This window comes from Schistocerca cancellata, chromosome 1 (assembly GCF_023864275.1).
Source record: "Schistocerca cancellata isolate TAMUIC-IGC-003103 chromosome 1, iqSchCanc2.1, whole genome shotgun sequence".
NCBI lineage: Eukaryota > Metazoa > Arthropoda > Insecta > Orthoptera > Acrididae > Schistocerca > Schistocerca cancellata.
The window spans coordinates 1151060862-1151082117 of NC_064626.1; positions in this window are offsets into that span (position 1 = coordinate 1151060862).

Genomic DNA, 21256 nt, shown 5'->3' on the forward strand with positions numbered 1-21256 from the left:
CTATGGGACTTAACATCTGAGGTCACCAGTCCCCTAGAACTTAGAACTACTTAAACCTAACTAACCTGAGGACATCGCACACATCCATGCCCGAGGCAGGATTCGAACCTGCGACTGTAGCGGTCGCGCGGTTCCAGACTGAAGCGTCTAGAACCGCTCGACCACACTGGCCGGCTATTTGAATAACACAGGTTAACATTAATTACTTATTGAAAGAATTTTTCACGTCCTCCTGATTAGCAGCAACTTTTGAAATCCATTTGCATTTAGGAACATATTCAGGATGTTTATCTGAGTGATAGCTATCCACATCATCCTCCGATTTGTTCAAATCGTCTCTGGAGAACATCTTCCTTGCACGAACGTCGCAGACGTTACTGCTGCTATAAGCCGAGTAAGGATGTGCTAAGCGCCAAAAGCATGGCTATAAGCCATTCTTTTGTCGCTTAGCAGTGTTCACTTGGACACATCCTGACAAAGTTGGCATTATAGAGTACCTGAAACTGGAGACAGATTTAGCTATTTCTCAGTTTATCCTGGAACTTGTTTTTACATGCAGTACCTCAGTTTCTCGTAGGCTGTACCTTACCTTTGGCCGGCCGGTGTGGCCGTGCGGTTCTAGGCGCTTCAGTCTGGAACCGCGTGACCGCTACGGTCGCAGGTTCGAATCCTGCCTCGGGCATGGATGTGTGTGATGTCCTTAGGTTAGTTAGGTTTAAGTAGTTCCAAGCTCTAGGGGACTGATGACCACAGATGTTAAGTCCCATAGTGCTCAGAGCCATTTGAACCTTACTTTTGTTTACAGCCGTGGCCTTCATGTGGTTGAGCGTAAACTTGTTGCAATGATGTGAAAAATCGAGCTGAATACACGGATTTACTGACCGTGAATATTTTCCTGGCTTATCTGTCCAGTGTTGTGAAGGGTGCAGTGGTGAGGTGGTGGGCTGATAGACCCAAAGGGAACGCTGTTGGCAGTTAAGAATGATTTTTTATTGACTTTAATACGTGATGTAGTGAGGCAACCACGCCTCTGTTGCCCCTGGCCAGCACTGACGGACGGGCGGCGGCTTCCGCGCTCACTGTTGAGCCGGTGCCCTGTGTTGCGCTAACAGCGCGGCCCGTGGTTGCCCGACAAACTTCAGAGGCCACAACTGATGACATCAGCTGTGCACTTCCTCGCTTCGCGTCGTGGAACCCGCATGGCTCCTCACTCCACTCGTCCCACGACGACGATGTTCGAAGGCGGCTGTGTGTGGCTTACGACTCGCTGCCCTCTGCCACACGACACAGTAGCTCCCTTCAGGCCACGACAGAGCCGCCGTTTACGTGGGGAGAAACCCGAGTTCGAGCCACATTCAACAGATCGCAATCTGTCGGAGACAGAAGAAGAAGCCGGCCGCAGGGGCCGAACGGTTCTAGGCGCTTCAGTCTGGAACAGCGCGACCGCTACGGTCGCAGGTTCGAATCCTGCCTCGGGCATGGATGTGAGTGTTGTCCTCAGGTTAGTTAGGTTTAAGTAGTTCTAAGTTCTATAGGACCGATGACCTCAGATGTTAAGTCCCATAGTGCTCAGAGCCATCTGAACCATTTGAAAAGAAGGAGAAGAGGATATTACGATGACAGCAACTGTGGGCCACCACATGAGACATCCTTCCGGGTTCTCTGCTGACGATGGCCAAGATCCAAACAAGTGGCTGAAGCTATATGAGCGTATATCCAAATTTAAGAAATGAGTTGACATCGTGTGTTTGGCTAACGTATTTTTCTACCTGTAGGGTACTGCCAAGCAATGGTATGAGAACAACGAGGAGAAGCTCACAAGCTGGGAAGTATTCCAGGCGAAACTGCGCAAGTATTTCGGCGGCACAGAACGACAGAAGTGCAACGCTGAAGATAAATTAAAGTGCAGGGCACAGCGTGCAGGAGAAACTACGGCATCCTACCTTCAATACGTCTTGGAGCTGTGTAAAATAGTGAATCTTAGAATGAAGGAGGAAGATAAGGTTGCACATCTCATGAAGGGTGTTGCTGAGGACATGTATCAAGCCCTACTCCTGAATGAGGTTTCGACAGCAGTCGACTTCATAAAATGGTGCCAGTATATCGAGACAATTCATTACTTTTAAGGGTCCGTCTTGAGCACACAAACGTTTACAATTCACTATTACCGATTTCGGCTACCGCATTTTCAAAGCTGTCACTAACAAAACAGTATTGTTACCAACTAAGCTCTATGATCTGAAGAAAAATCTATAACAGGTCAAGTGACACATAACAAAAATTTAAAAAAATATTTACATGACTAACAGCTATGCATACAATTCATACATACCATAAAATATGCTTATGTAGGTATCAATGTCAAATTATACTTTTAGGTAGATAGTAAATGCTGATGATGACCTGTAAGCGTTTGATATTTATACAGATAACTGAGACCAGCAGAGGGCACCGTAACTAAGGTACATGAGTAGCAAGAATCGCAAATTTAATAGTTGAAATGATAGTCACGTTATAGCAATTTAGACGCTGGCAAAGATCGTTCTCAATCAGACACCTATCGCCCTATAAACTTATTTCCTACTATGGGGTAAGTGCTAGAACTAATTCTCCTTAACAGGATCACCGCTCAATTGGAACAACATCACATCGGACGCCCAGAACAGTTTGGTTTCCAGGCAATGTTGACTGCAGAACGTCAGCTCTTCCGGATCACTGACTTTATCCAGCATAATTATAACAGGTCCAGCTCTAGCCTCTGCTTCTTCGTAGATATAGAGAAAGTATACGATAAAGTTTGGTGACTTAAGCTGCTAGAGGAGCTTCTCACCAATACGTCTATTCAGGACTGACACGTGAAGATATTGGATAGGTTTCTACACGACCGACAACCCTTCGTTTAGCTTGAAGGAAAGAAGTCTGGCACGAAACATCCTGTCGCTGTCATCCCTCAGGGCTCTGTCTTGCCACCGTTACTGTTTAATCTTTATATTAACGACCTCACACTGAAACGCAACGTGTCTACGAGTCTTCATGCCGATGACACGGCTTTCTTAACCGCGGGTCGCATTATACCGCATGCTGCGGCAAATGGATCGATTTGAAACATGGCTTTTCCACACCAAAATAACAATTAAGGCAACAGAAACTGCAGCTGTCTCATTTACGAAGACACTGTCGATACTGGGCATGGACTTAATGACCAACGACAGGAGGTTTCCCTGGAAGACTCACACTAAATACCTTGGTGTATGGCTTGAGAAGGGACTCTTCAAAACGTATGTTAAGGAGAGGAAAAATACATGTTACGGAGAAGAAAAAGACGACACTAAAGATGTTACACAGCCTGATGCCAGTCTTTCTGAACAAAGATCTCAACATGGCAACGAAAGTGAAACTCTTCAAGGCGATGGTAAAACCCACCCTCCCAAAGGGCAGCTTCACATGGGGGACGACCTGCAACTGTAGTATTAAAGAACTTCAGACTCTCCGCAACAAATGTCTTAAGTGGTGTTTAGGTCTCTCATAGCGAACGAGTACATGAATGAGTCACGGGGCTCTTCCTGAAGAATACCTCAGCGAAAATATAGGCGACCATGCAGCTACCATATTCCTGCGGACAACATGTCGTAAGGCGTTTGCCTTACGACATGTTGTCCGGCAGCTTGAACACTTAAGCACCATCGAGCCACTTCCGTAGCATAGATACAATATCCCCCGACAACTGATGGACCGTTAAAACAAGAATCTGCTCTGTCCTATATTCATCGATATGTTCAGCTACGTGTTCAACCATTTTACATTACGATTCCAGAGGTGGAAAGAACCCACTTGATTGCCCACCCTCTTCTGAAAGTGTCAAATAAAGAGAAAATAGCGAAAATTTCCTTCTGCCGTCTATCCTAGAAGAGACCGCTGGCGGGAGCAAGAAAAAAAGTTAAAATGCAGTATGCGTAGTCATTAGTTAAAATTACTTCTAGTGTCAAAATGAGCGTCTGACGAGAAATCTGTACTGACAGACAGTGTGGAATTAGAACGATACTTAAAATCCACATAAAGGGTGCAAATAGTAATAGACTGGCAAAATAAAACACAAAACTGTGTAGAAGCCAGTATAAAAGTTTAAAAATAAAATCACATCTATAAATCAAAACCTTCCAGCATGGTGAGGTAATTAAACCACAACTGTAAGCATAGGGTAATTAACTAAACAGTGACAATTAACTGACAAGGAAATCAGCATCGGCGGCAGGAGGCAATGACAGCAGGTGAACGGGGGCTGTGGCACCGAGCCTCGTGAATGACTCAGAGCTGTTACAGGCGCAGCCTGGCATCGAACCCATGGCTGCTACTGGCGGTGCCCAGTCGTCTGGCTGTCTGGTATGCCTGGCGCTGCCTGTTTCCGGTGACTAGAACTGATAACCTGCTTCGAAATTCGGACTTATTCAAATGCCTCTAGTTCGCATTTGCTTCACTAAAACCCGGCACCTTGTCACGTCGCCGGTAACATCACTCCACTGACTGCACCATTACCACTGTGTGATACAGTTTACTACTGCACTCGGCTACTCTGGCTTCACAATCCATTTCTGCGTCTGTTATTGTGATTCACATGTCATCACACTTGTTGCTACCGACTCGAGGCTGTTAACGCAAAACTCCACAGTGGCTTCCACACTACTTCTCTTTACTTTGCCAAAGACCTATAAATTCTGCTCTAGTGCTGGGAAGCGGAACTACACAGCCCCCTCCATGGAGAAGAACCGGTCTCTCATATGTTGCTGTGACCCAGTTCTCTATTGTTATTATTTCCACCATTAATTTGTGAAACAAGTACATACAAGGGATGTTCGGAAAGTAAGTTCCCATCGGCCGCGACATAGAAACCACTGCGAAAATCAAAAATGTTTTATTTGCAACAGTTAGCTACACATTCTACAAACTAATCTGCATAGTTGCCGCACCGACTTAGACATTCGTAATAGCGTTGTAGCAACTTTGCAATATTCTCGTCATAGAAGGCAGCCGCCAGTGTTTGGAACCAATTTTCTATACTGGTCTACAGCTCGCTGTCCGTGCCAAAATGTTGTCTGCACAGCCACTGATTCATGTGAGGACAGATGAAACTCGGAGGGAGCCAATTACGGACTGTATTGTGGGTGATCAAACATTTTCCATCGAAAACGCTGCAGGAGCATCTTCTTTTCTCCTGCAAAATGCGGCTGATGACAATTGTTTTGAAGGGAGAGACGCGTGACAGTTACGTTATGTGGGCTGCATAGCTTCGGGGTGAATTTCTCGCTGGGGCCTAGTAGTTGGCGGGAGACACTATATTTCTAGGCATATTTACACGCTCACAGTGCGCCCACACCTTGAAAGAGCGACGTGACGCGATCGACGGGGGTACTAGAGACACTGCCCAACACGTTCATCCAAAGCTTCATCCCATTTTCACAGTGGTTTCTATTTCACGACCGATCGGAACTTACTTTCCGAATAGCCCTCGTACTACTGAACTGGCTACTCTTTAAAGTTACATATTTGCTACATTGATTCTCAAACTCAAACTTATTTCCCCATTCTTACTCATACTACTTAATCTCGCTACATCTTTCAAGGCTCCATCGCCTTGTTTTTTAACTCAAATGCTATGAAAAATATTTCACTGCTTGGCCTCTTGCTATGCAAAAGCAGCTTCCAACTGCCCATTCCATAGGTGCAAAGTAAATATGACTTTCCCTCTTTCTTAATGAAATATATGAGACTACTAACTTCAGCAAAACATGGTCAGCCTCATTAAACATCTCATATGTCTATCCGGTGGTTTATTAATCATCTGCTCTGGAACAACTTCCGCAACTTTGTTCTTGCGACAACAGTTCTCAGCATGCTTCCGAAGACAAGATACTCCCAAAACAATCCTTACAAGGAAACTACATACAGCACTATCATTCACAACACTTCAGCAGCTAGTCCCACTTATGTCTCCTACTGAGGACTGAATTCTCCCCAAAATGTTTGGTTTTTCGGTACTCCTGCTCACCCAAAACAACATCGTCATCCAACAGAACCTCTATTTTCTCCTCCATTCTTCTGATTATTATCCTTATCAGCAACTTAGATGCATGAGCTGTTAAGCTGATTACGCGATAATTCTCGCTCTTGTCGGCTCTTGCAATTTTCGGAATAGTGCGGATGATAGTTTTCCGAAAGTCACATGGTTTATCGCCAGTCGTATACATTCTACACACCAACGTGAATAATTGTTTTGTTGCCATTTCCCCCAATGATCTTAGAAGTTCTGATGAAAATTTATCTATGCCTTCTTCCTTATTTCATCATAGCTGCACAAAAGCTCTCTTAAGTTCTTATTCTAACACCGGATACCCTGTCCCTTCCCTATCGACTCCTGTTTCTTGGGACATGTCCTCCCCCTCATAGAGGCCTTCAATGTTCTTTTTCCACCTATCTGCTCTCTCCTCTGCATTTAACAGTGGAATACCCGTTGCACTCTTACAGCCCATGCTTTTAATTTCACAGAAAGTTAGACTTTCCCTTATACTGATGCAGTTCTACCGACAAACATTTAGTGTTTGTTTTCTTCACATTTTTCATATAGTCTTCTCGCCTTAGCTTCCCAGAACTTCCTATTTATTTCATTCCTAACTGACTTGTAGTTCTGTATTCCTGAATTTACCTGAACATTTTTGTACTTCCGTCTTTCGTCTATCAGCTGAAGTATTTCTTCTTTTACCCAATGTTTCCTCACAATTATCTTCGTTGTAGTTTTCAAAAATGGTTCAAATGGCTCTAAATACTATGGGACTTAATATCTGAGGTCATCAGTCCCGAGACTTAGAGCTACTTAAATCTAACTAACCTGAGGACATCACACATATCCATGCCCGAGGCAAGATGCGAACCTGCGACCGTAGCAGCAGCACGGTTCCGAACTGAAGGGCCTAGAACCGCTCGGCCACAGCGGCCGGCATTGTACTTTTATTTTTCTTTCCAACTTCTGTGATTGTCCTTTTTAGAGATGTCCATTCTTCTTCAGCTGCCTACTGAGCTATTCTTTATTGCTCTATCTATAACCACATGTTGCGTACGTGGTTGATAACTGTTCCCATTTGAAAACTGTTGGTCTTTGTCACAGCGGTTGTGGATAGTAGGTTACGCTTGATGGCTAAAGGTGACACCACTTGGAGTCGAAACTGGTAGCGTGTGTTGAATAAACGACGTTGGATTCCAATACAGCTCTTGGTTTTGTTGTCATTATTCAAGTACTTATGTCCGGCTGCTGTAACACTTTCCTTGATGGGTTACCAGAGACTATTTTTTGTGCTCCTGGAACGCATTTGCTTCACTAAAACCAAGCACCTAGTCACGTCGCCCGTAACAACCCTAGTTTGGCGACATCGTCTTACTCGCTACACGGTTACCACAGTGCGGTTCAGTCTGCTGCTGCACTCGGCTATCCTGTGTGTCTGTTAGGCCCGTTTCACACTGGGAAACCGGTGACGGTCGCCAGTGATGGTCACCGGTGACTGGTGAACACTCTCGGATCATTGGTGTCCGACACAGCAGGTGTTGCCAACTAATTAGTTACTGAAATGGACTCGTACAGGGGTGGCAACTAAATTTCTCTAGCTCTTTACGTTTCGAAAAGTATGGTATTAAATTTGAAACAAGAACCTACAACTTACTAATTTTGTTTTTCTTATCCATGCTGTTCTCATTGAAATCAGGCACAAACTTCGTTATAATTTCTTGCCACGCGCTCGTTCTCATCAGTTTGTTGCTATAGTCATCGCTTTTCACATCCCAAATAGCAGGACGGCTTGTTACTTCACTTACAAAATCTTCCGTGTTAATCAAATCTAAAATTATGAGTACAGTGTGCACAGTGTAATGTACAATGAATATTTCGCGTCACTGTCTCAGAAATAACTAGATTTTTGGACAACATGGTTGTGGAGAGAAGCAGCCATTAATATGATTAATCAATAATTCAAGAACAGTCTTAATCGCATTTATTATTGTTATAATAGCGCCAACCGGTTTAAACCCGACGTAGGGGTCATCTTCTGGGCGTTTACACCATTGGTCGGCTGCTGGTGGTGTCACTCCTGTCTACGCAACGGAGTTTCCTTCCGTTATGTAGACAGGAGTGACACCACCAGCAGCCGACCAATGGTGTAAACGCCCAGAAGATGAGCCCTACGTCAGGTTGAAACCGGTTGGCGGTATTATAACAATAATAAATGCGATTAAGACTGTTCTTGAATTATTCAGAAATGACTGCCTGTCTGTTGGCAAATCTGCAGCGCTGTGTCTGTGATCGGTGTTGCAGTGTGAACACTCCAGTTCACACTGATGCATGTACGGCGGTGACTGCTGTGAACACAGTGACCGTGTCCGTCACATGTGGCGATGGTGAGTCACTGCTGAGTCACATTGGCTCGGTCAGGCAGTTTAGTATTCCGGTGTGAACGCTCCAGTTCAAAGGAATGTGTCTCTGTCGGTGTTGATCGTCGCTGGTGACCGTCACCAGTGTCCCAGTGTGAAGCGGGCCTCACTGTGACCCACACGCCACCACACTGGCTGTTAGACACTCGTGGCTGTTAATGCAACGCTCCAGGGCGCCTACCACAACACTTTTCATTAATTTTGCTACAGACTTATATTTTGTGCTCAAAGACTGGTTACTATAGATGAACGAGAACAAAGTAATGTCTCTCGCAGCTCCACAGGCGGCACAGTAAGCGAGGCAACAGTGATATGGACTAAAAGACGCACTTTTTTTTCTTCGAAAAACTGCCTCCAAAATGCGAGTACCTCTTATACTCCAAATTAACATAAAAATGTCCATTGTTTGATTTAAAATACCAGCCAGGCTTAAAAATGGTCATATATTCGATGCCGCGGGAAAGCTGTCTCTATTTGGTAACACTGGATTCAACTGGCAGCAACAGTGCGCCGGCCGCGGTGGCCGTGCGGTTCTAGGCGCTGTAGTCAGGAACCGCGGGACTGCTACGGTCGCAGGTTCGAATCCTGCCTCGGGCATGGATGTGTGTGATGTCCCTAGGTTAGTTAGGTTTAAGTAGTTCTATGTTCTAGGGGACTGATGACCTAAGATGTTAAGTCCCATAGTGCTCAGAGCCGTTTGAACCATTTTGAGCAGCAGTGCATCGAGGCGACGAACATGTGGTGAGGGTATAATTGCGTAGGCTTCCGCGGCCAGAGTCAGTCGACATAAAAGTTTTCTGGGTTTGGTACCGCGTCATAATGTAAAAACTACTGCTGCTATAGAAAAGCCAACGTTTCGGCCACGATTGCAGCGGCCTTCTTCTGGGTCTAATGGTGGTGACCCAGAAGAAGGCCGCTGCAATTATGGCCGAAACGTTGGCTTTTCTATAGCAGCAGTAGTTTTTACATTACGACGCGGTACCAAACCCAGAAAACTTTTATGTCGATGTGGTGAGGGGATTCACAAGGTTGCTAACACTGTCTCCCTCCCACCCCGCCACACAAACCCAGAACACTGCCCAGCCTATGACGCGTCATTGCACTCTACGGTTCCAGTGTGTTTCAATTGAAACTGTTTTGTGTTACCAGTGACCTTACTACATTTTTGATGGTAGCTAGAAAAAAATAAAATTTATTCATATAATGCGGGATATAAATTGAAAGTGATAGCATAATGCAGAAGAACACGGAAAAAAACCAGCTGACGGCATTTCGGCCTTATACCAACAGAAAATAAAACATTCGCGATTGGTGGGCTACTGAAACAAAATGAGGAAAACTATGTGTGCAAAAAGAGGACTGAATGAAAAATGACTAAAAACTAGAAGATGACGTACTGAGATGGATTCAAGGACACAGTCAAAATGGCATTGTAATTAATACAAAAATGATTCAAATACACGCTCGTAAGCTAGATCTGCAGTGTAACTTAACGGACTAAAAGTGTAAATGTCGTATGACTATCGCCTCCCGTTGGGTAGACCGTTCGCCGGGTGCAAGTCTTTCGATTTGACGCCACTTCGACTACTTGTGCGTCGATGGGTATGAAATGATAATGATTACGACAACACAACACCTATTCCCTGAACGGAGAAAATCTCCGACCCAGGCGGGAATCGAACCCAGGCCCTTAGGATTGACATTCTGTCACAATGACCACTTCTTTTTTTTTTTTTGTTCAGCATTGTTCGTTTCGTTTGGTCTGGGCGGACGTCACATCTGTTGAAGTTGATCGTTGATTCCTTAACTCAATTTCTTTTTTATTACAGTGGACAATTGGCCCTCTGACCGAACACGCTGAGCTACCGTGCCGGTGACCACTCAGCTGCCGGGGCGGACACTTAACAGACTTTAAGGGTGGAGTTGGTTGGTGCTACAGGTTTATGAAGCGTCATGGACTTACCGGTAACATGCGAAACAAAACCAAAATTTCTCAGAAAATGCCACAAGAGTATGAAGAGAAAATATTATCTTTTCATTGCTTCATTGTTCAACATAGAAAGAAAAACAGTATGGAACTAAGCCAGATAGCGAATATGGAGGAAAGTCCTCTCACATTCGGTGTGAGTAACGGAACTGTTGCCATGGAAGATGCTAAAACTGTAACTATAAAAACAAGTGGACATTAAAGAGTACAATACACTGTCGTCCTTTCATATTGTGCTGACGGTACCAAACTTAATCCGATGATCATTTTCAAGCGATAAACAATGCCAAACCTTCTCAAATACTGCCAGATGTTGTTATCCATGTACATCAAAAGGGTTGGATGCACGAGGCTGGTATGAGATTACGGTTTGAAAAATTCTGTGAAAGAGGAATTGAGACAGGGAAACACAGAGCTTGCTTCGCAACTGCAACCTCTTGATATGTCGATAAATAAATCATTTAAAGTGTATATGAGAGAGGAATGGAACAAATGGATGATGCATGAAACCCAACATGAGTACACACCGAAGGGAGCTCTAAAACGACTTACAATCAAACAAGTGAGTCAGTGGACGAAACAGTCGTGGCCTACAGTGAGAGAAGACATTATTGTCAAATCTTTGAAGAAATACGGCATAACTAACGCTCTTGATGGCAGTGAAGGCTATGTTATGTATGAAGAGGACAACGATCACGACGAAGAGGAAGGAGAAGAAGAAGGAGAAGGAGAAGGAGAAGAGGAAAATAGATGATTGTTCAAAACTGGTTATTTCGTGCCTTTATTCTGTTGTTTTGTGTACCCTCCGTCAGATACCTGCATTACTGCAGCATTCATAGCAGGCTGACTGCAAAACAACCTAACAGCGCTTGATCGACCAGATCGCCGCCATTACGCCGCAAAATTGAATTTAAACCTTTTTTTCTTTCCAGAAACAAATACTAACACTTTCTTTCACAGGACTAGGTGGACCTGGCGCAGCCAATATTTTTTATTTTTTTCCAAGTAGGTGGACTTCAAATAATTTTTTCTGTTGCTGGCCGGGCGACGTGTAACGAAGAGCCATTACAAATATTTTCTCAGGTAAACAGTGCGAGAGCAACTAAATGAGTTCTGAAGTTCATCCAAACTCTTTGTTATTCAATTTCGGTGAGAGATTTCACACGGAATTTTGTGTTAAAATGTCTGTCTACGACGAAGTGTATAAGGACGAGCCACAGATGTGTCTTATCTCCTAATTTTAAAATCACGCTCTTATGCTAACTATGAAAGTATTATTAATTTCAATATTCATTACAAGACTTAGTGAAATAACCCTGTGGCAAGTTAGTAAAAGGCACGTTACGTACGTAATTTTTCCTCCTATCTATGTAATTATGTAGTTCTCAATTCGTTCGAGCAATCAATCATTCATAAAAGGAAACACAGTCATAACTCAGTCACTCAAAATGATTCAGAAATTTTACTTGTTAGAATGAAATCAGGCGATGATTCTTCTTCTCTGCAGGCTCGTGCTTTGCGGCAGTCTGCTAATCTGTACAAATAAAATGCCTCGTATTTTTGGGAGCGTTGTATAATCAGTCGGGAAACCTCAGATCAAGCGGATATTTGGCTTTGATGAAGTTTAACCTTCCGAAGAAGTAATGGAGCTCTTGGATTATTAAATGCAGGTTCGTATCCAGTCTTTCGGAAGTTCCCTTCTGATTAACAACTACACAATATATCGATGAATATCATTAATTCTCAAATGTCAAATAATGTAAATTGTTACACACCTTTTGTATGTAGGAGAAATATATATATATATATATATATATATATATATATATATACTCTCTTTTAATCGTACAATTTCGTATCAGTTATCTTTTGTCATGAATCTCAATATTCAGATTACAGTTCTTCAAACAATGCTCAGGCTAATCAGCACGAAGACAATCTCGGAAGCTTTTTTCTAACAACCACCAGAGAGAGTACTACAAAGAATAATTATGCCCTCATGGCATAGCTATTGTATGAAACTACTTTGTGCATGGATTCTGCGAGTATGAAGATAGAAAATTAGTAAACGTCATTCAAGGTTGGAATTGTATCAGAATAATTCATCGAATATAAAGAGATATTACAATTGCCCCTCGCAGCGAGCAAAGTTAATGATAATACACTTTGCGAGTTAACAGAAAAAATTTGTTGGGTTGTTTACTCAAAAGAGGATTATTTGAATTAATAGAATTTTACTATAAAGAGTATGGGTAACATGTTAAGATAGTAAGTTACGAGAATACCTAAGCTACAAGACAAGGAATGAACATTTCACTCGCGCAGGCCAAACACGCCACCTCTCAATATATGTTCACTTTAAACCAAAAACAATAGAAAGGTCGTTGAATCAATTAGTGTGCTCCACCAACTGGTACAGGCCAAGGGACGTTATACAGCTCAGCGGTCAGCAGGGGGTTATAAGAAGCAAAGTAGACTGAAAGTAATAATTACGATACATGTTGTTGCTTAATTCGAGTATGTGCAAGCATGAGCTTGGACTAATGCTTGTACGTGCCTGAGGTAGACCGGGATATTTCTCGTTATAATCAAGCATTAATGACAGCTGCACTGTCAGCTGAAATCCATGTCTGCAATGCAATAAAAGAGACAGATGAGATAACGACCTCGTTCTGTCCAGCATTACATCGCGGTCGTGAGGCAAAACCATTCCCATGGAATTAAACATGATAGAGGTAGGAAATAATATTAAAGAAGGTATTAGACAAGGGTGTGGACTGTCACGTATTTACGTTGACTTCAATTTTCGTAAACGAAAATGTAAAGTAAACAAAGAAATTAAGATAACGAATTTACTTTTCTTTGCAGATGATGTCGTTGTTATTTTAAAAAAAATGTAGATGACCTCCAAATTTCAGTATCCAGCTGAACGAAATATGCAGGAAATATAACTTTAAAATTTCTAGTAACGAAATGAAAATAATCGCGTTCCGAGGAAAATATCCTGTTAGAACAAAAATTGTTTTGGATAGTTCAGTTTTAGAACAAGAGTCTCTAAATGCCTCATTTAGGTTGTGCTATAAGTTTTGATTTTGGCTTTGATATTGAAAATAAAATACACAAATACCAAGCAGGCTGTGGTACAATTAGCAGAACATTCGGTATAAAGTCCAAAAAGAAACCATTATTAAATTAATGGCTGTTTCCTACCTTATCCTATGGAAGCTAAGGCTAGGTTACCATAAAAGAAAAAAGATGACATTCAAACAGCACAGATGAGGTTGCTAAGAAAAACGAAGGCATAAGAAGAGAGATGATTACAAATGAAGAGATCAGGAAAGAGTTAAATACCTATTTTCAACATGAATGAAAAAAATTCAAAAATATCGTGATAATTGGATACAACACCTCATGAGAACGCCAGGTCACAGAATTCCCCAGATGATCCTGACCTACAAGCCGATTGGGAAAAGATATATTGAAAGACGTCGAGAAAGGAGGGAAAGATTCGTTTGTGAGTTCGGAACAGGCAACAGCCTTATCCTTGAAAGGAACATAATGATGATGATTATGATGACGACGAGTTATTTCTGTAACGATCGAGTTTAATTTTCCAGTGCGTAACATGCGGCCAGAATCTTCGACAGCCGTAACGTGTACTTTTCAGCGAGTAACAATGCGTCTTGAGTAGGAGTGACTTGGGGCACAGTTTCCGACGAAACTTCCCTACTAAAGTTTTCTTCCTGGTGTTTCGGCCAGAGCTGCGTTGGTCATCTTCAGAAGCGCACCTGGTTGCATTTAGTCTTGCCGACTTCACGGATCGGACGTTGGAGGGTGACATAACCACCAAGGAAAGGGCGTGTGATCGGTAGAGATAATTCTTGTCAATGACGAAAGTTAACTATCGAAGCGCCGTCTGTCAAAGTCAAAAGTTATCGACTCTGGAGCGCTACTATCCGTATATTGCTAAGTTTCACAGCTTCTAATTTTCTGTATAGTTACACATTTCGATGGCTTCTCTATATGAGGTGAAGAAAAAATGCCGCACTTGGAAGTTGGCATGCTATTCCTCATCCCACGAAAGAAAAAGGTGTATCTAGCAAACCATAACACAAATGCGACTTAAAGAAAAACGAGGCTGTATGGCTGCGTGCAGCGTGGTCTAGAACACGTAGAACCCACTCTCAGCGCTGTTGAAGCTGTCCCACCAGCTCAGTGAGACGAGGCAATGTTAGAGTCGCGTTCGGGGCATTTTTTTTTTTCTCAATTAAAATGACACAAGGCCAGTAAGTGATCATTTGCTGTCGTTGCGTTAACGTGCCATCGTATTTTTATCTCGCCACAATTATCAATTTTATATTATTTTGGCAATTACGGTTTCTTGTGATAACTTATTTTGAAAGCATGTGTGACATGTGGTACATCTGTGATAATTTTCCCGCCGTTGATGGCGGTTCAGAAGCGAAACCGGTAGCAAAATAACATTGTTATAGACATCACAGTATCAAGCATTTTTTTAAATTTGTACATGCTTCTGACCATCGTCTAAACAACATATTCATTGCCTTCCACTTGGTGAAAAAGCTGTTCACAAAATTGTGCTCGGTGTTTGTGGCCGCTGGTGTTGAGTTAACGTGTAATGATATGGATGCAGTTCTCCATTGTGCAACACACCAGCAACTGGAACAGCCTTACAATATTACGGCTACCTTGCCGAGATTATTGGTAAACCGTATCAAGAACCGCATCCTACGTGTGTGGAGTATGTCTAGTCCTTGGATGACCTCTGCCCATTACTTGTGTTGAAGATTAGCAGTTTCCCAAAGGCTTGCTCCAGGCGACCAAAAACATTCTTATCGGGATGACGCCTCTGAGGATACCACACAGCATACGCGAAAGCAGCAGCAGCAGCTTGGTTACCGGATGCACCCAGCACCAACAACACATCGACTCATTCATCGTTTCTGTACTCCATAGGGAAGCCGCCCGACATGAAATTGACAGGACCAGTTACGGTTGTGTAGTGCACGATTAGTAGACACGCAGCATGCAGTTTAATGGATCCCACTGTCGTGTGATAGGCTATTCTCACCTGGCAAAATAATGTGCTGCTTATTAACAACGAGAACTAGGGAACGGACGTCTAAAAACAAAAATAAAATAAAGTCTGACGAGGAGTCGAGCCACGGTCCCATAGCGGACTGGTTTGGTATTCCAGCAGTCTATTCTGTGAACCACGCCGGCTAATACGGCCGTGTGTGTTTCTACACGTTCCTCCGTACTTTCCCATGCGTTGTAGGATATGGCAGTGCTGCCAGGTCCTCGTTTTCATACTCGTGTTTTCAAAATGCATCCGATCTGATTTTGCTACATAAACTTTAGTCTTGAATCTGGATGAGGTATCGCATGCTAGCCTACAAGTGCGACATTTTTTCTTCACCCAGAACAGCCGTGGACAATCGTCACTGTCGCTGAAATTTTGGTTTCACGAAACATCACTTCGTGGTTTCCTGACTGAAAAACATACTCTGCTATGACTGATTTTTCTACTTTCCTTAGTCGACGAAGATTCATGTTTTGCTTCGGACGTGTCGTCACGCTACTGTTTGTAGTTCCAACGTAGACCTTACCATACATATACAAAATCTTAAACATGGTGATTCCGTGATGATGTTACATGCTTTCAGTGAATATGCAGAAGGCTAAAGGTATCAAAAACGTCTAGTAAACATGGGCCCTAAAGTGCATACCTAAATAGCTATGAGCACTTTTTCTTTTCGTTACTCTACAAAACAAAATTTCTTCGAAAGCAACAATTATCTTTATCTACGTAGAGAAGCCATCGAAAAGTACATACACGCTGGAAATTTTAAAAGAAACGCAGAAACCATGAAACTTAAAGATGTTGAAATAATTATTGTCAGTATTAAAGTTAAATGTGGAACCGTCGTCTGTCAAAGACAAGAATTATCGTTTCTGTAGAGGTACTGTTTCATGGCTTCTATATTTCTGTTAAAACTTCCCGCATGTGTATACATTTCGATAGCTTCCCTATATTGAATTTTCTCATGTTGACATACCTGCTTTACTTGAAAAAACTTTCTAAAGCCAACATCGGATAAATATTTCATTATTTACAACGACCGTTTAGACAGAATTTCTTGTGATCTTCAGATCTTCAACATTTTCCATTATAAAACGTGTTCATTTCGACTTGGAACCTCACGCCAAGCTGTCATGTTAGTCGATAAAATGTAACACATTGTACAACGCATAAAATTTTTTTCTCGGTTCACTTGCCGCTTCAAATTCGGATAAAATTGTGAGAGGTTTAGCCCCTGACGAAGATGATGGTGGATATAATCGAAAGTTTGGAATTTTATCTAAATTCGACGCACCAAGTGAACCGAGAAGTTTTTAATGCAAGGACTCCTTCACCAAAAATTTTGTAGTCACATTGTACAAAAGTCTGCCATTAAAAAAAAGATTTAAAATTAAAAATTTTTGAAGATCTGAAGATGAGCACAAAGTCTGTCGAAACCGGTTATTGCAGATAAAGAAATATTTATGCGATCTTCGGTTTAGAAAGTTTTTATCATGTTTCTCTGCGGTATTATTTCTGCTGGTGACAGCCCCTTTTCTCGGTATTCAATTCGCTCTCAGGTATCCGACCCATCAGCCGGCAAAACTCAACGCAATTAGGAGTACCTCTGGAGATGAATGTCGCAGTTCTGGACAAAACGTTAACAACAAAAAAGTTTCATGGACGATGACCTGTGAACCGTGATTTATCTCCAAAGAATATTCTTAAAATTTTATTTTATTTACTAGCGATTCATCAAGAACATTAACACATTTAATCACACTATGTGAGCGTGGAAGTAGTTGCCAGGGAGTAACTGATGAAATCATAATCAAATTGCTTTTAACAAATGGAAATTTTATTACGAAAAGCGTTTTTTTTAAGAAATAGATTTAAAATTATAAGCAGAAAGCACCCTCTAAATATCAAGTTACAATTAATTCAGAGGCAGAAAGAAACAAATTTTTGAGTATATGAGCTTTCGGGCTGAGAACCTTGCCGCTCCCTTTTGACACAGCCGAAGTCACGACTGCTCACATCCACCTCTGAAAGACTACACTGGTGCAAATCTGCAACACACCAGATTACTTTAAACTAAAAGTTTTGACAATTCACACAAGCACACAACTATGCACCCCGTAGGAGGGATGGAAATGACACAAAACACTAAAATTAAAAGATTTACTTGCCACCGAAGGTGCAACTTGATTTTAACTTCTAAGAAAAGTCTTACGGTGGAAAGGTGGCAACTTCATATACTAAAATGACCATTTAAATAAAAGCCCATAAAATGCAGTTTTATATAAAATTATACAAGGTTGGCCAAACAGGTTAACATGCTCTACAGTACACATATACCGCCTCTCAAGATGGTAGGCAAGATAAAAACATATTTCAGGAATTAGGCCGTTACACTCCAAGCAATGAGTTACACTCCAACACACCGAATCCGACAAACATGACCGAACCGCAGGTTGCTCCAACGCGCCCCTACTCCACAAGGGAAAAACGGACCACCCAATTCACAAATAACCACCTTCCCGCGGGTGGGCAAACGGAGAAGAAAGGTGGGACGACCCCAAAACGAAGCGGCTGGTAACCTCACCAAGAAAACAAGTAGAATTTAACAAGTAAATGACACAACATATCACCACTCACTTAACTTCTAATAAACTGCGATTTCTGGGGAAGACCTGGAGCAGCACCCCCAAATCGTTCTCCCGAACCGTCTGCTGCCAGCCGCTTCAACGGACGCAGGAAGGCGCGCCGACGCTCAAGGCGGACGAGTCATCTTGTGTCTCAGTGCGCGTCCGACCAACCGATCGATCCAGCCGCCAATGACAATTGCCTGAGCAACGCGAGCAGACTGGCGGCCTAACGCGCAGACTCAGATGCAGGAAGTAAGCCCCGACCGGGCGACCATTCGCTGAGTTTTCTTTCTGGCGGAGTGGAAAGACTCTCATTTATCCGGCTTTAAAGGTTGATCCAAACGAAAGACATACTAACACTCCGGACGACAGACCGACACTAACTGCCCCACAAATTAGGACGAGAGACTGTCTAGCAAGCTGGAGATGAGAGACTGACCACAGACTGACTCAAGACTCACCCAGAATGACCAACTGGCGAGCTCATAGCGCCCAATAAATGCTCGTGAACAGGTAACCTTTCCCCTTTCCCACCAGAGGGAGACACCAAACCTGCGATTGCCACAGCGGCGCCACCGCCGGAAACGGAGGGCGACTGCTTCACACAACGCGCTGCGGCGCGCTCACACAACAGTTACCGGCCAATTAGCCTCTTGCCGACTCTTGGCAAGGTGCTCGAGAGAGTACTGTTGAAGAGGCTCCATGACACGCTTACGGCGCATGATGTTATACGACCCGAACAATTCGGTTTCAAGGACAAGTTATCTGCCGAACTTCAACTTCTACGGATCACCGAACGGATACAAGAAGGATACAACAAGCAGCACTTCACGATTGGTGTCTTTCTTGACATCGAAAAAGCTTACGATAAGCTGTGGCGGTCCAACCTTATCGTCAAACTGCATCGCACTACCCCTATTGCGGATTGTTACATTAGACTCATAGACAGCTTTCTGCAGGACAGGAAACTGTATGTCCGAGTCGACGATAAAAACTCCGAAATGAAACTGATCTCCGCAGGAATTCCGCAGGGCTCTGTCATTTCGCCTCTACTTTTCAACTTATATATAAATGACATCCCAACAGTCCCCCTTGTTACGGCGAGTTTTTATGCGGACGATACGGCCTTTCCGACACTTGGACCAGCTCATCGCTAGGATGCAACGGCAACTTGCTGTAATGGAACGCTGGGCGCTGCACAATAAGATAACGATCAACCCGACGAAGACGGCCGCCGTTCTGTTCACACGGAGGAAACCAGTTCTGAACGACAGACTCCAAATAGCTGACCAATTTATCCCATGGTCGCCGGGAGTGAAGTATCTCGGTGTCTACCTTCACAAAAAATTACTCTTTACGCAGCATCTTGACGACAAGAAGACGGCAGCCCAGAAGATGGCCAGGTCGTTGATTCCGTTCCTGAAGAGTAAGGATCTCAACCCTAAGACTAAAATCCAATTGTATAAGGCAACGGTGGAACCCACAATGTTGTATGGCTCCACCTCGTGGGGAACTACGTGCGTCTCCAACTACAACAAACTCCAAGCGCTGCAAAACATTTGCTATCGATGGATCACAGGAGCTCCATGGTGGACAAGAAACGTCGACATCCGCACCGCACTCCACGAGACCACCATACAAGAGAAGGTCCGTGACAAGGCTCTACGAGTTTTTGACAAGATCGATGCCCTTTGGGACGAAGTTCGACAATTACAATCGGTAGGAACGGTAAACCCTGCAAGATGGCACAAGTATCGCGTACCGAAGTCAAAAACGTTTCACCCCCCATAGGCAATCTGTCATGACACGAGGAAGCAGTCACACATAACAGCCTTGACACATTTCACCCTCCACAGGAGATAGACATCACCAAAGACAGCAGGCTAAAGGACCCACTGCGTGCCCAAGCCTAACTGAATGCGTAATAAATAAAGTGTTTTCCTTTTATCCTTACATCCCATCCTAGAAGAATAAGGCATCAAGGATGATCTCTTCAGTCCACACTACACACACAAAAAAAAAAAAAAAAAAAAAAAAAATGCGGCGCGCTCTTCAAAACAGCAAGTTTACCACAGCTCACCCTGGTTCGTGCAAGGTTCACCAGCAGCTAGAGATAACTAACGGTGAAAGTCTTTATAGTACGAGGTAAGGAGAGCTGCCATTCACTACAGCAAGTGGAGGCTTTGTCCAAGTCTGTCTCCGATTCCTTAAAGATTGTCGAACGATCGTACAATCCTGTACATCAGTACTCGACGTTACAGTGCTGCTGGGCCCATGTGATAAATTATTTTGTCTTCTAAGAGCATTGGCAGAAGAGAATCGAACCATTTGAGATGTGGTGCTACAGACGAATGTTGAAACTTAAATGGACTGTAAGTTAAGACCTGAAGAGGTTCTGCACAGAATCGAAGAGGAAAGGAATATGTGGAAAACACTGACAAGGAGAAGGGACAGGATGATAGGACATCTGTTAAGACATTAGGGAATGACTTCCATGGTAATAGAGGGAGCTATAGAGGGCAAAAACTGTAGAGGAAGACAGAGTTTGGAATACGCCCAGCAGATAATTGAACGCGTAGTTTGAAAATGCTACTCTGAGATGAAGAGTTTGGGATAGGAGAGGAATGAAAAAAAATCGATTATCATATTTATTTGTAGTTCACTGGTGCTATTTGAGTTTAAATACTGTCATTTTGTTATTCGGAGACAGTGAGTGCTGCTGTGTACGCTAGAAAATGGAGTGCCAAGGGAAGAAATCGGAACGTTTCCAACATTGAGGTCTCGGGGTTTGATGAAGATCGTTTAAACGCATTAATCCACAATGATCCACGTTAGTGTACTCGAGAACTGGCAGATGTGATGGAATGCAATTACTCCACCATCGTGCGACATTTGCATGCAATGGGAAACGTTCAAAAATGTATGGCTCTAAGCCAAAATCGCAAAAATCAGCGACTGGTCATATGTGGATCTCTGCTTGCTCGTCACCGACCATTCCCATCCTGATTCGTTACTGGTGTCCACAAATGGTATCTACGTCTACATCTACACCTACATGGATACTCTGCA